The 14,136-nt window shown below is 53.3% G+C and overlaps 2 protein-coding genes across 2 annotated transcripts in view; both read right to left on the minus strand.

Annotated features, from left to right (window-relative positions):
• The window catches only part of ATP1A3 (ATPase Na+/K+ transporting subunit alpha 3), a 193,556-nt gene extending 185,212 nt beyond the window's left edge, over window positions 1-8,344 (minus strand). Inside the window, exon 1 of the mRNA XM_050768413.1 lies at window positions 8,334-8,344. The gene's annotated coding sequence lies outside the window, so the exon portion shown is untranslated. The remainder of the gene's footprint in view (window positions 1-8,333) is intronic.
• The window catches only part of POU2F2 (POU class 2 homeobox 2), a 75,822-nt gene that overhangs the window by 55,984 nt on the left and 5,702 nt on the right, over window positions 1-14,136 (minus strand). The gene's annotated exons all lie outside the window — the stretch shown is intronic.

The raw sequence follows: 14,136 nt of genomic DNA on the forward strand, positions 1-14,136 counted from the left end.
TGGTTAACCATCTATACAGGTGCACATAATGAATAGTTTGGGAGTCAATCAAACGAGGGTTTGGAATCTGGTTACTCCATTCACTTGCTGTGTGACCCTGGGCAAGTGACTTCCCTCTCTAAGCCTCAGGCTCCTCATCTGTGAAATGGAGGCAGTAACACTGGCTGACGGGAACTTAATTCACTTTTTTTTTTTTTTTTTTTTGAGACGGAGTCTTGCTCTTGTTGCCCAGGCTGGAGTACAATGGCACAATCTTGGCTCACTGCAACCTCTGCCTCCTGGGTTCAAGCGATTCTCCTGCCTCAGCCTCCCGAGTAGCTGGGATTACAGGCATGCACCACCACGCCTGGCTAATTTTGTATTTTTAGTAGAGATGGAGTTTCTCCATGTTGGTCAGGCTGGTCTCGAACTCCCAACCTCAAGTGATCCGCCTGCCTTGGCCTCCCGAAGTGCTGGGATTACAGGCAAGAGCCACCATGCCTGGCCAGGAACTTAATTAATCTTAAATACTTGCCACCATGCCCTAAGAACAAACATGTTCACTAACTACATCATGATTTGAGGTTGAGAAAAATAACAAACAGTCTAGATGCCACCAATAGGACAGTGGCTAAGTAAATTATAATACATTCATACTCAGGAATACTTTGCAGTTATGAAAGACAATGAGACTGATCTATGGGTGCGGACATGAAAAGTTCTCCAAGACACGGTTGAGTGAAAAGGCAAGTTGCAGAACAATTTATCCAATTTTATATCATTGATGTGAAACACATACATCTATTTTTAAAAACTATATCTTTTCTATGGGTGCACAAGTATTAAGCCAATGCAGAAAAAATGGTCTGGAAGGTAATTAATTATAACCTCTTCTGTAATAAATTCAGTTTTTGCTTGTTTGTTTGTTTTGAGATGGAGTCTCACTCTGTCGCCCAGGCTGGAGCGTAGTGGCGTGATCTCAGCTCACTGCAACCTCTGCCTCCCAGGTTCAAGGGATTCTCCTGCCTCAGCCTCCCGAATAGCTGGGATTATAGGCGCATGCCACCACACCTGGCTAATTTTTTGTATTTTCAGTAGAGATGGGGTTTCACCGTGTTAGCCAGGATGGTCTCAATTTCCTGACCTCGTGATCCTCCTGCCTCGGCCTCCCAAAGTGCTGGGATTCCAGGTGTGAACCACCATGCCCGGCCATCACTTTAGTTTTTATAATGAGATTGTACTTGTTTTTTGGTGGGGGGGTTGGGGTTTGGGGGTTTTTTGTTTGTTTTTGTTTTTGAGACAGGGTCATCTCACTTTGTCAACCAGGCTGGAGTGCAGTGGTGCAATCTCAGCTCACTGCAACCGCCACCTCCCAGCAAGCAATCCTCTCACCTCAGCCTCCTGAGTAGCTCGGACTACAGGCACATGCTACCACACCCGGCTAATTTTTGTACTTTTTGGTAGAGACGGGATTTCAACATGTTGCATGGGCTGGTCTTGAACTCCTGGGCTCAAGTGCTCCTCCTCCTTCAGCCTCCCTACCTGCTAGGGTTTCAGGCATGAGCCACTGTGCCTGGCCTGTACTCATTTTTTTTAATTATTAAAATTAGAACATATCAAATGATACACATGCAGAAAATCAAATAAATCATGATCCCAAAAGTGAGAATTGTAGTTACCTCCAGCAGGGAGGAAGCAGTATGTTTGGAAAGGGTCACACGGGGTGGGGTTTCTGGGTGCTCTTGACATCTCCACCCAAGTGGTGAATGCACAGATGTTCACTCGATCAAGATTCATTAAACTGACCAGGTGTGGTGGCTCACGCCTGTAATGCCAGTACTTTGGGAGGATGAGGCTGGGTCACTTGAAGCCAGGAGTTTGAGACCAGCCTGGCCAACATGGTGAAATCCTGTCTCTGCTAAAAATACAAAAAATTAGCTGGGTGTGGTGGTGCATGCCTGTAATCCCAGCTACTTGGGAGGCTGAGGCTTGAACCCGGGGGTCAGAGGTTGCAGTGAGCCGAGATCACACTGCTGCATTCCACCCTGGGCAACAAAGCAAGACTCTGCCTCAAAAAAAAAGAAAAAATTCATTAAACTGTACATTAACGTCTTGTCCAATGACTGTATGCTTCCTGTGGGCAGGGGCTGATCACTGCGATATCATGTTTCCCTATCCCCATTTCACTGCCCAGAAACAGACTTAATATAAGTTGTGTGTTCAGTAGGGAGCGCCCATCTTGGCAAGCGCTCAGAAGGGCCAAGGCCGCTGTCCAGGGTACTAACGACCCAAGCCTGGGAGGCCACAGAGATGGCCAGCAAAGCGAGCCGGCTTCAAGATGCCTCATTCTGAATGGCCCCTGCCTGCCTCAACTCCTCTCTCCCCACCCTCTTCACTCACTTCCTCCAAGCTGGCTGCCTTTCTGTTCCTGCAATCCACACTTGCACTTCTTCTTGCCTCAGGACTTTTGCTCTTGCCCTTCCTCCTGCCTGGTGCAGTCCTTCCCCAGGTGTTCCTATAGCTCATCCCCTTACTTATTCCAGAATTACACTTAAACACCCCCTCCACAGAGAGGCCTTTTGATATCCTGCCTCACATGGCACTTCTCATCACTATGTCCTCTACCAGGCTGCACTTTTTTCTAACACTTTTTGCTGTCTCACCTTCAAGCTTCATCTCACACGCTTGTTTATCACCTCTTTTCCCCCAACCTGAATGTTTATGCCAGCACAGGGAGCACGTGTGTCCCGTTATGTCTCATCCTGTCTTTTAGAAGGATCCCAGGTGCACAAAATTGGATTAATCATAATCCTTGGTTCATGGCATACTCCCGTCACTGGGCTGGACAGAGCCCTCTTTCTCTATCCATTCACTTATTGTTTTACTTCTTTTTAATAATGAGTTAATGTGAATCCACATTCACCATTCCGATTAGAACCATGATAATAATCATACTAGCCTGTGTCTGTCCTGTTCACTGCTGTGTCTCCAGCACCTGCAACCCAGGAGGTGTTTGGTATTGATTCGTTGAAGAAGAAGCTGACAAAGGGGCAATGACCTCCACACCCTGCAAAAGGGAGCTAATGGGAGCACCCGCCTGGCCTCACAAGGCAGGAGAAGAAGGCAAAGGCCAGGTACTCCACTCAGCTCCCTGGTCCTCCCCTGGTGCTCCACTCCTGCTCAGCCTGGGCAACAGCCTCTTCCACACCATTCAGTTCCACATCTTTAGGGAGGGCCCACTGTTCCAGACCTTGTGCCAGGAGCTGGGGACACAGGGTGGCTCAGCTTGGCCATGCTCCTGGGGAGCTCTCAAGCCTCGATGCCCCGGGCCCCTAGACCATCCCACTATTCTACTAAGTAACAAGAGCAGCTACATGGCACCTGCTCTGTGCAGGCATGTGTTACGTGCATTCTTTGCATCATCTTTTGGCATCTTCCCAACAATCCACTAAAGCAGGGGCTGTTATTATCCGCCCCCTTTTCAGAGGAGCACCCCAAGGTGGGTCAGAGAGGGCAAAGAGTTGCCCAGAGTCAGTCATGGGCAGGCCGATTCCAGAGCCCAGCTCCCCTTGCCCCAGGCCTTGCTGTTACACTGATCACATGCATGTTTCTCTTCCTCCAAAGTCTGTGAGGTCCTGGGTCTCTTGCCTCTCTGCAAAAGCAACTGAGGATGGCTGAAAAGGTGTCAAATTTGGAGTCACATAAATAGGTAGTTAGGTCCCAGCTGCAGGGCTAGGTGTGGCCTATGTGTCACTTGGCCCGTGTGTCACATTCCTAAGGGGATGAAATTAAAACAAGATGTGTATTTTCTACTTTACAGTTGAGTGACACTGACAGACCACACCACCTGTAAGATACTATGAATTTTGTTTTAATAAATCCTGAAATGATCTTATAAATATTAGTTAATGTGGTATTTTATTGTTGTCATTGATAAAAGCACAGGTCTGTAATTCCATTTCAGTATTCCTCCATCCTTAGTACACTAGGAGGCTCAAGAATTAGAAGTGGCCTTGGCCTCTTTCAGCCTCTGCAAAGACTTCTGAGTCCTAGCTGTGTGACTTTGAGCAAGCCACTCAACCTCTCTGTGCCTTTCTCAGAACTGTGTGGACCCTGAACAGCATCCACAGAGGGCCCTGCCTACAGAACGTGCTCTACATTGATTCAGAGGAGTTTAACTTAACAGAACTGTATTGGCCCAGATCACATGAGATACAGTGCCTGTCATCATTGACGCAAACTCTGAGCTCTGGACATTTGAAGGAAAGTGAGGGATCAAGGAGGAAGTCTAGGTTGTTGGTGTGACAACCATTTACTGAGATGGACACAAGCTCCTGGAGAAACTTGGAAAAGGGAATCAAGAGTCCTGCTTTAGGCCGGGCACAGTGACTCATGCCTGTAATCCCAACACTTTGGGAGGCCGAGGTGGGTGGATTGCTTGAGGTCAGGAGTCCAAGACCAGCCTTACCAACATAGTGAAACCCGTCTCTACTAAAAATACCAAAATTAGCTGGGCATGGTGGCACACACCTGTAATTCCAGCTACTCGGGAGGCTGAGGCAGGAGAATCACTTAAACCCGGGAGGTGGGGGTTGCAGTGAGCTAAGATTGTACCACTGCACTCCAGCCTGGGTGACAAAGCGAGACTCTGTCTAAAAAAAAAAAGAGTTCGGCTTTAGACAAGTTAAAGAGAAGCCCTCCACCTACATTAATATTTAGAAGCATTTTCTCACTGAATCTTCTCAATACTCTACAAAAAAGCATCGTTAACATCCCCATTTTACAGAGGAAAACACTGATGCCTAGCAAAGTTAAATCATTTGGCTGGAGACACAGATGGAACTGAGATTGGCACCCAGGCAGTCGGACTCCAAAGTTCACATTGCCATCCACTGTTCTCTTCCTCTCCCTCAAACCCTTGCCCACTTTGCCCCATTGGCTCAGCAGGAAACACTGGACTTGGACCTGGGCTTTGCTGTCTGAGACATTTATGCGTCTCCCATCCCTGTCCCCAGTTACGGCCTTCTGCCAATATGGTTCATATTGAACCATTCACTGAGTGCCTTCACGTCACCTGCCCACCTTGAGTCACGACAACTCTGGGATGCAGATTGCACAATGCTCCCCAGCCCTACTTTGTGGGGCCCTAGCAGATTCTCCAAGCTCACACAGAAAGACCAGCTGTGAGAGGAGCCAACACCTTCAAATCTACTCGCTCCCTACACCACCTTACTCAGAGCTCACCTCCTCCATGAAGTCTCCTCAGGGAAGGCCCCTCATTCACATCTGTGCAAGATCCCCGTCTGGCAACAAACTTCTCAGTGCCAACCAGGCACTTTAGGGTTCACATGGAGAACACTAAATAGAAGCAATGCAGGCACCTGCCTCATGGAGGCTTCCCGCAGCCTCCTAGGGAAAAAGTAGCACCTGACCTGGTAAGAGGAAAAGCTCAGGTTTGGAAGGGTCAGACTCTTACTCTCTGCTCTCCACTTCTTCGAGCCTTGATATTGTCACCAATTCCAAAAGCAAAAGCTCTCTCTGGTTCCTCCACTCCTCCCACTGCAGTCCAGGCCACCACCCCCCCTGGCCTGAGTGACTTCAGTGGTCTCCTCCCCGAAGGTATCCCTTCTTCCATGACTGTCTCAGATAGTCTCATCTCCCCCACCGGCCCCCAGAGAGGGCCCTTCTAAAACGTAATTTAGGTGGTGTCACTCCCTTGCTTAAGATTCTCCAGGGGCTTCCCATGCATTTGGGAATAAAACTCAATCGCTTTAACCCGACCTATAAAGTCCTATGTCATCCCACCCCTGCTGACACCTCTCATCTCTTCCCCCATCACTCTCCTCTTTGCCTACCCTGCTCCAAGCCGTGCTGTCTCCTCTCTGTTCTTTAAACCACACTCTTTGCAACCCCAGGCCCTTTGCATGTGCCATTCCCTCTGCCTGGAACACTTCTCCTGTGTTCTTTGCCCCGTTAAATCCTACCCGTCTTTTAAGGTTTGGCTTAAATACCTTGCCCTCTCTCCTGGCTCCCTATTCTAGTCTATTCTTTGGGACAGACTTATCAGTTTCTGATTTTGTATTTGATTGATGTTTACACTGAAAGATCTGCATCTTCTCTAGTTGTCAACTCCATGAAAATACGCTGTGCTGGTTCTGCTTCCTGCTACATATTTAGTGCCCAACAAATGCCGGGCACATAGTGGGTGCTCAACAGACACGTGGAATGAATGAATTAAGTGGATCCTGCATAGGGACAAGCACCTGAGGCAGAGTACTTAAGTCTTCAAAGCCTCAGTTTCCACTTCTATAAAATCAAGATAATAATTCCGGCCGGGCGCGGTGGCTCAAGCCTGTAATCCCAGCACTTTGGGAGGCCGAGACGGGCGGATCACTAGGTCAGGAGATCGAGACCATCCTGGCTAACACGGTGAAACCCCATCTCTACTAAAAAATACAAAAAACTAGCCGGGCGAGGTGGCGGGCGCCTGTAGTCCCAGCTACTCAGGAGGCTGAGACAGGAGAATGGCCCGAACCCGGGAGGCGGAGCTTGCAGTGAGCTGAGATCCGGCCACTGCACTCCAGCCTGGGCGACAGAGCGAGACTCCGTCTCAAAAAAAAAAAAAAAAAAAAAGATAATAATTCCTCCTTTAAAAGTTAGTGGTGAGGATCCAAATAGTCAATGAATATTGACAGTGCGTTGGGAAAAAGTGCTCTACAAATATAAAAGTTTAAAAGACCTGGAACCTAGAGGATGGGCAGGAGTCAGAGAGGAGAAGAACAACAGGAAGGGGCATGGCCATTTGTCAGGTGACACTGCGTTTTGTATTTCCCCTTTCCCTGACCCCTATGAGGTAGTAGTTATGACCCAGAGGAGGAAATAAGGCTCAGACATGAGGAGCCCCCTTCCCGGGGTGTCATGGTGGGTCCGTGGAAGAGCCGGGATTTGTACCCCTCACACCAAGGCAGGCAAGTTTCCCGAGCATCTCCAACAGAGCTTGACCCCTAGCAGTGGGCTGTTGACAAACATGAATGGAATCAATGCAGAGGGCCAGCCAGAATCACAGTCCTGGCTCTGCCTCTCACTGTCTAGAGACCTTGGGCAAGTCACTTCCCTTCTCTGAGGCTCAATGTCCCCATCTGCAAAGTGGGAATAATGAAAATGCCTACAGCCTAGGGTGGTCGGAGGTCAGCAGGAGCACAGGTTGAGAGCCGGGCACACAGAAGGCAGTCCATAAGCAGCTGCCAGAATGGTTCCGCTTCCAGTGAGGGAACAGCATGAGCGAAGGATGATAAGAGGCTAGCGGTCAGTCAGAGAGGACTCACAGGAGGGGCAGCCGGAGCCAGATGGAAAGGGACTCCCAAATCTGTGCCCAGTTGCCTTCTCAAGGCAGGCAGTGGGAAACCTGTACATGTTCTGAACTCCAAAGAGCAGCCCCTGTCCAGGTGGCCCTTCCTCAGGCAGCCAGGGAGGTGGTGAAATGGTCATTGCAGGAGAAGCATCCCCTGATCTCTTGCCCCCTTCTTCATCCTTCACCCCCAAAGCCCTCACCTCTTTCCAGGTTTCCTGGCTTTGGCCCGAATCCTATACTCCTCAGCTGATTCTGCCAACCTCATCTCCAACCCAAGACCCACCCAGCCCTGGCCCAGCTGACGCCTAGTTCTTATGCTCACACCCTGGCCTTTCCCACATGGCCCAGAGGGGCCTTTCTGTCTTCTATTAGGAAGGCCTTGTACTACTTGGAAAACTTTTGTTTGATGGTAATGCCAAAAAATTCATAACTGGTGAAAAGTAAGCACTGTTTCAGGCATAAGCAAGCACATAGCATGTGGGTAAATACGTGGGTCTGCACACACCTTTGAAACACAAATGCTGATCTCCTATGTCAGAGGGATCTCTCTAACACAGAGATCCTCACTGCCCTCCGCAAACCAGGTAGCTGTGAGGCCAGAGGTGGGGAACTGTGAAAGCTGCACTAATGCAGAGCTTGTTGGTGTGAGGTGGAGGTGACTGGTCCTAGGTGAAGGAGAGAGGCTTGGAAAGGACACCCAGGGTCATCCTGAGATCCTCCTCCTCCTCCAAATGCCTCCATCTGTCAACTTCTCCTCAATTCAACCCAAAGATGTCTGAACCCCTCTGCTCCTCCCACTGTGCCTCCTACTCAGGACTTACTCCTCCCCAACCGGCCCGGCCCCGCCCCAGCCCATACTGTTGCACGGGTTCTTCCTCACTTGCTCCACAAATGTCCCTTGAACCCCATATGTGTGGCAAGCAATGTATCAGGGACCAGTGATGTCACGGCCCCTGCTCTGGGGAGCTGACAATGGACATGGACCCAGGCGTATTGAATCCACGCCCCATATTCCTTAAAGCATGACCTGGTCGGGCCTCTCTCCCGCCCAGACCGACAGGAAAAATCTCGGCACCCTAGACCTGCCCACGTCTGCAGCTTCACCTTCCCAAGACACCATGAGAAGGTGAGAAGAGGGGCAACCATGTTTCCCAGCGTGAAGATCCTGCCCTGAACTCCCTCCCTAGGATACAGAGGACCCTGGGCTTTCGAGGCAATATAATCCACAGGGGAGGCTGTAAACACCCTTGGAGCAGCTCGCTTTTCAGGGGAAACCAAGGCTCAGGGCCGGCATGACTTGAGCAAAGCCACACAGCTCGTCTGTGGCAGACAGACAGGCCCCACCCCTCAGTTCCCAGTAGACTTGTTTGAACTCCCCTAGGCACTGACACTGCCAAGAGAAAGAAGAGGGGCTTAAGACCCTTTTTCTGCATGTTCTGCTGATGTTCCAAGGACCTGAGCCTCCGCTTCTTTCTATGGCTGTGGGAGGGGAGATGAACCAAGAGAGATGGAGCCAGACAAGGGATGTGGGGCGCAAGCAGGGTAGAAAAAGACAGAGTGAAAAGCATGCAGCAGGACAGAGAAAAGAGGGGTGCAGGGAAAGAGTAACTGGGGACTATCAAGGTAGAACAGAGAAGTATATGGAGGTTTTTAAATCCCTGGAGGGAGAGGCAGCAATAAAGGAAAGAGAGTCAGAGTGAAACAGAGAGACAGAGACAGGAAGATGCAGATAAAGAGGCAGAGACAGAGAACAGCAGAAAGAGAGACAAAGAAAACAGGAGAGAAAAGAAAAAGGGAGGGAGGGGAAAGAGCAAGCTGACATGGGGCCACCAGGGCCTTCTGTAAATTGCTTCCCAACACCCTCTCCTCTGCCCCTCACACTAGCAGTCCAGCAGGGTGTGTGGTGTCATCCCCATCCCTGAAGGGACTGCTCTGGGCAGAGCTGAGACTGATGCATGGGAAGGTGTCCAGCTCCCGGCCCTCTCTCTTCTCCTACACCCAGCTGCCTCCCAAAGAAAAGGGCCAAGTTCAGTGTGGAAGGAGCAGAGACAGGTCCTGGGGGACTGAGAGCTGAAGTGCTGTAACCAGGGGCAGAGGGGCTGCAGCCTGTCTCCCCTCTCCAGGCACTGGTCCCCACAGACACCCTACTGTTCTTGTCCCTTGCTGGCTGCTAAGGGACAGGCTTTGGCTATCCTGACTTTGGCCAATGCCTCCCTCAACCTGTGGCCATCGTCTCCCTGCCTGGCGACCCCAACACCCTCCCATACCTCCTCCTACCCATCCTTGTGCCCCCCAAGACCACCCATCCCGTGACCACCTTTCTGCTCCTCTGCAGGTTTGGGGTTAGGGAAGGGAGCACAGAGGCCTAGATGGGGGGTGGAGGGCTTAGTGGATTATTGAAGATGTGCGGGCACTGCAGCTGACATGGATGAGGAGGAAGAGGAGGGGGTCTTGGTGATGGACGATGCTGATCCTGCGGTGGGGGGAATGGCAGGGGAGGGGGTAGAGAGGGCTGGGGGAGGGGTGGCGAGGAAGCAGGTTGTGGGGGGGAGCAGGACCAGGCTCACATTTGGCATTCAGGGCAGCTGACAATAAAAATGCTTTATTGCCAAGAAACTGGATCGATCGGGGCTGGAGGGGGCCGGCAGGGGGGACGCGGAGGGCTCAGCGCAGAGGCCGGCGGCCGGCCTTCGCAGCGACCAGGGCCCGAGCCGCCCTCCCCCCTGCACCCCCCTCCCCGCCTCCTGCCCTTTCTCTCTCCTGCAGCCACCGCTTAGTTCTTATTATATTTTTTCTTATATATTTTTTCCCCCAGCTTCTCCTGCTCCTGTTTTTTTTTTCTTTCTTTTAATTTTTTTTAAAACTCACTGCACTCCCAATGCCGCAGGCCGGGTGGGGGCGGGGTGGGGGCATCTGCCTGGGCCAGGCCCCTATCCACAGGGTGCCCAGAACTGCTGGCTCTGGGATGAGTCCCACTTTGCTTCTGTATCCCCCAATCCAACCAGGTTCCTCCTAAAGCCTGTCTTCTGTGGGTGCCCATCTCCCCCTGCCACCCCTCCTAGGGGCCTCCTTCCAACCTCAGAGCACCCACACACAAATATCCGTGGTGGGCTGAGGGCCCTGGCCAGGCCTTCCTCCCCTCCCCCCTACCTGGCCCCCTGCTCAGTCCTGGAGCCATTTGGCTGATGGTCAGAACTGTCCGTCAAGGGGGCTCTGAGCCCCTGGGGACCCAGATGGGAGGAGGGAGGGGGAGAGGTCGGGGGTCAGGCCACGTCCCCTCAGCTTGTCTCTTTCCCCTCCCCCTTCCTAACAAAGGGAGCATCGGCCTGATGCTGGCGGGATGGCCTGGTACTCAGGGAAGCGGGGAGGAGAGGGGCTGTGGGGATGGCCATGGGCAGAAGGCGGGGGTGGGGGCCGCCTGCCCCTCCTCTGCCCTCCCCTTCGGGTCAAGGCTAAGGTGATTCCTCAACCTCTCGGAGGCTGGGCTGGGAGGAGAGGAGGATCTGGACAGACAAAGAACTGGAGCCCTGGGGAGTTGGGGGCTGGGGGGACGCACCTGGGACCCGGGCAGTCCTGGCTGAGGGAGGGGCAACAGGCACCCCTCTGGCCCTGTGCTCACCCTCTGGATGGCCCTGCCTCCCATCTGCACCAATCCCTACGGATCTCAGAGCCATACAGACCTTCCAGCTTGGGCAGGGTCGGATGGGGGTGGGGGGAAACTGAGGCCCAGAGAGGCGAGACAGCCCAGGCCCAGGGTTCTCAGCGCTGTCCCAGAGTCTCGCCCCTCACTTCTCTTCCTACTAAGAGAAGACGTCTTCCTTTCCTGCCGTTCCCCACCCAGGTCAGGGGAGGTTTGGTGGGGGCAGATGGTAGAAGGTTCTATGGAGAGGGAAGAGGAGGCTGAGGAAAAAATGCGGCTAAGTGTTCTCCTCTCTTAAGCCAGTGGGCAGGGGAGGAAGCCAGAAAAAATGTCTAAATGTGACCTCGAGCACTGGCCTGGCACAGCTGTGGGAAGAAACTTAACGTCCGTCGGAAAGGGCGGGAAACCAACATAGACAGGGTGCTCCTGAGTACCTGGCTCGTGGTGGCTGGGGAAGAAGCCTTCAGTTTTCCCCTTTGGGAAAATGTGGCCCATGGCCACAGGGAAGGAGGAGGATTCACACTCTGGTTGGTCACAATCCACCCATAACACTGCGTCAGGGCCTCCCATCCACAAAGCCCAACTGTGGGGCGCAAAGGGTAGCTGAGGCAATGAACAGCTGTGAGCCCCCATGCCCACAGGGATAAGGAGCCTCCAAAGAGACAGAAGGAAACAGGCAGATCTTCTGTACTTAAATTCTCCTATGAAGGCTGAGGTGGCTCTTGGCTGAGCGGGCCGCAGCCAAGAGGAAGAGGGGGAGGATAAGGCGGGCCTCTTTTGGAGGGGGTGGGATGGGCTCACACATGCCCCCACAGCCTGCCAAGAAGGCCCCAGATGGGCCAAGGACTATAGGGGTCCCGGCTGCCCTCCCCCAAACCTCCCCTCCCTTCTCTCCCTCTCTCTTTCTCGGCTGGCTATCGACCGGGGCTGTGACATGGTGGATCAATACGGCAGGGATATAAAGCCGGCTGGCTGGCTGCCTGCCTCTGCCTCTCTCTCTCTCCCTTGCTTGCCTTGCTTCCTTTTCCTGGAGCCGCACCCAGGTCCCCCACCATCATGTACCCCTTACCCAGGCCTCTGAGGGGCCAGGCACCCCCCACCACTCCCCTACAGCAGGAGAGCTTAGGGAGGCTGAGAGCTTGGACAGCCGGGAGAGGGGGTGAGTATGGGAGTGGGCAAGGAAGCAGATGGGGATGGGGGCCACAGTTTCAGGTAGGGGGCTGGGATAAATTGAGGGACAAGCCCCCTGGGAGAAAGCAGGCATCCCCTCAATTGGGAGCAGCTCAGGTAGATGGGGCCCTTTGAAGGTGTGTGACGGACAGAGCTCTGGGAGGTGGGCAGGGGGCACCTGCGGGTCCAGAGAGACACTGTCCTGAGTCCGTGAGGCAGGGGAAAGTCTGGGGGGTGCTGGAGTAGCCTACGGTGAATGGACGCAAAGAACAGTGGGGCGACCCCTCAGGCCAGCCTGCGCCTACCCACAGAGCTGCCGGCTGCCCCGCCTTTGGGTCCCTATGGGTAGAAGCTGCCTTGGCCTCACCCCAGGGTCTGGCCTGCACATGTGTGGTGGGGGTGGGAGGCTTGTGTGGCTTCGGACAGGAGGTTCCAGCGAGAGGTCTGTGGTGTGCAAGCTGCCATGGACGCAGGGTGTGCATGTGTCCTCAGGCTCTGCTGGGAGACTCTGGGACTGCACATACCCGAGCGTCTTGGCCCTTGAGTCATGTCTGTGTGTGACCATGAGTTCATGGATGTGTCCCAGGAGCACTGGGTGGCTGTGTATGCACTTCCATGAGTGTTTCCTTGACCCTGGGTATCCCTATGTCTCTGTCTGTCCCTTGGGGATGTATCCCAGGAGCACCTCAGGGATCTGTCTCCTCTGTCCCCAGTTAATGGGGTAGCTGTGTGTTCCCATGTGCTCTTGGAAGCCTGTGTGTGTTGGCGTGCACGTGCCCCTGCCAGAGTGTGTCTGAGCACCGATGCTGCTATGCGCGAGCCTCCATGGGTCCCGTGTGGACCCGTGCCTGTGCCTGTGGGCAGCTGTGTGTGCTTCAGGGATCTGCGCGGTGGTCTCTGTGTGTACTGGAAGCGCATTCTCCTCATGAATGTCGGAGAGTCCATGTGGTTTCTCTGTGTGTCTATGTGATGTTGTGTGTCCCTGTGTGCCGATGGTCGACTGTGTTTCCACAAGTGGGCTGGAGGCTCTGGGTGTGTCCCTGTGTGTGTCATGGTGACTCGGTGTACATGGCAGGGTGTGTGTGTGTAGAGGCTACAACTCTGAGTCTCTGAGTGGGGGAGGGTGGCGAGGCAGCAGGGGCTGCCACGGAGACACTGGCTAGCCTGTTTTATCACTACATCATCTCCAAATCCCAATGTCAGGGCCTGCCTGCCTTCTTTCCCTTCCCTGCCAGAGACCCCAGACCCCTGCCAGGATGGGCCCAGGCCCCCACCCCCCCACACCTTGGGCAGGCTGTAGCTCTGCTCCTCAACACCCCTGCTTTGGTGGATGCCACCTCAACTCCACCAAGCGACCTCCGTCCCTCCCAACCCCCCCAGCGCCAGCCGCTCCCCCCGCCCTCCCCCCACCACAAGTCCAGTCCAACCCAGACAAAAGCAATTACTCCAGAGGTAGGATGTGAGTGTGGGTGTTAGAAACAGGAAAAAAAGGGGGGGCAGGGAGGGGGAGCGAGAGAGACACACACAGAGGCAGGGATGGACAGCCAGAGACCCCGAGAGACGACAAGAGAAAGAGAATGGCAGAGTGAGAGACAGAGGGACACACAGAGAGACGCACAGAGAAGCAGAGACAGAAGATGAAAGAGACTAGAAGGGACACAGACACCAAAACCAGGAGGCAAAGGCAGAGAAAAAGAGCAGAGGAAGGGCAAAGGCAGAGAGCACGACAGAGAGACACAGAGACAGAGACTGGAGAGACAGAGAGAGAAACAGAGAAAGAGCACACAACAGAGCGGAAAACCCAGTGATGGAGCCACACAGAGAGAAGATGCAGATAAAGAGAGAACGGGGGCCAGAGGCAGGGAGAACTAGAAAGGGGGCAATGCACAGAGAGGAACAGAAAGGCTGAGTGAGAGTGAGAGACAGAAAGGAGACCAGAGAGATAAAAGGCAGACGGCAGATAGTGGTGGAGGGGAGTTGGTAACGCACTAGAGAC

This window comes from Macaca thibetana, chromosome 19, assembly GCF_024542745.1.
Source record: "Macaca thibetana thibetana isolate TM-01 chromosome 19, ASM2454274v1, whole genome shotgun sequence".
Taxonomy (NCBI): Eukaryota; Metazoa; Chordata; class Mammalia; order Primates; family Cercopithecidae; genus Macaca; species Macaca thibetana.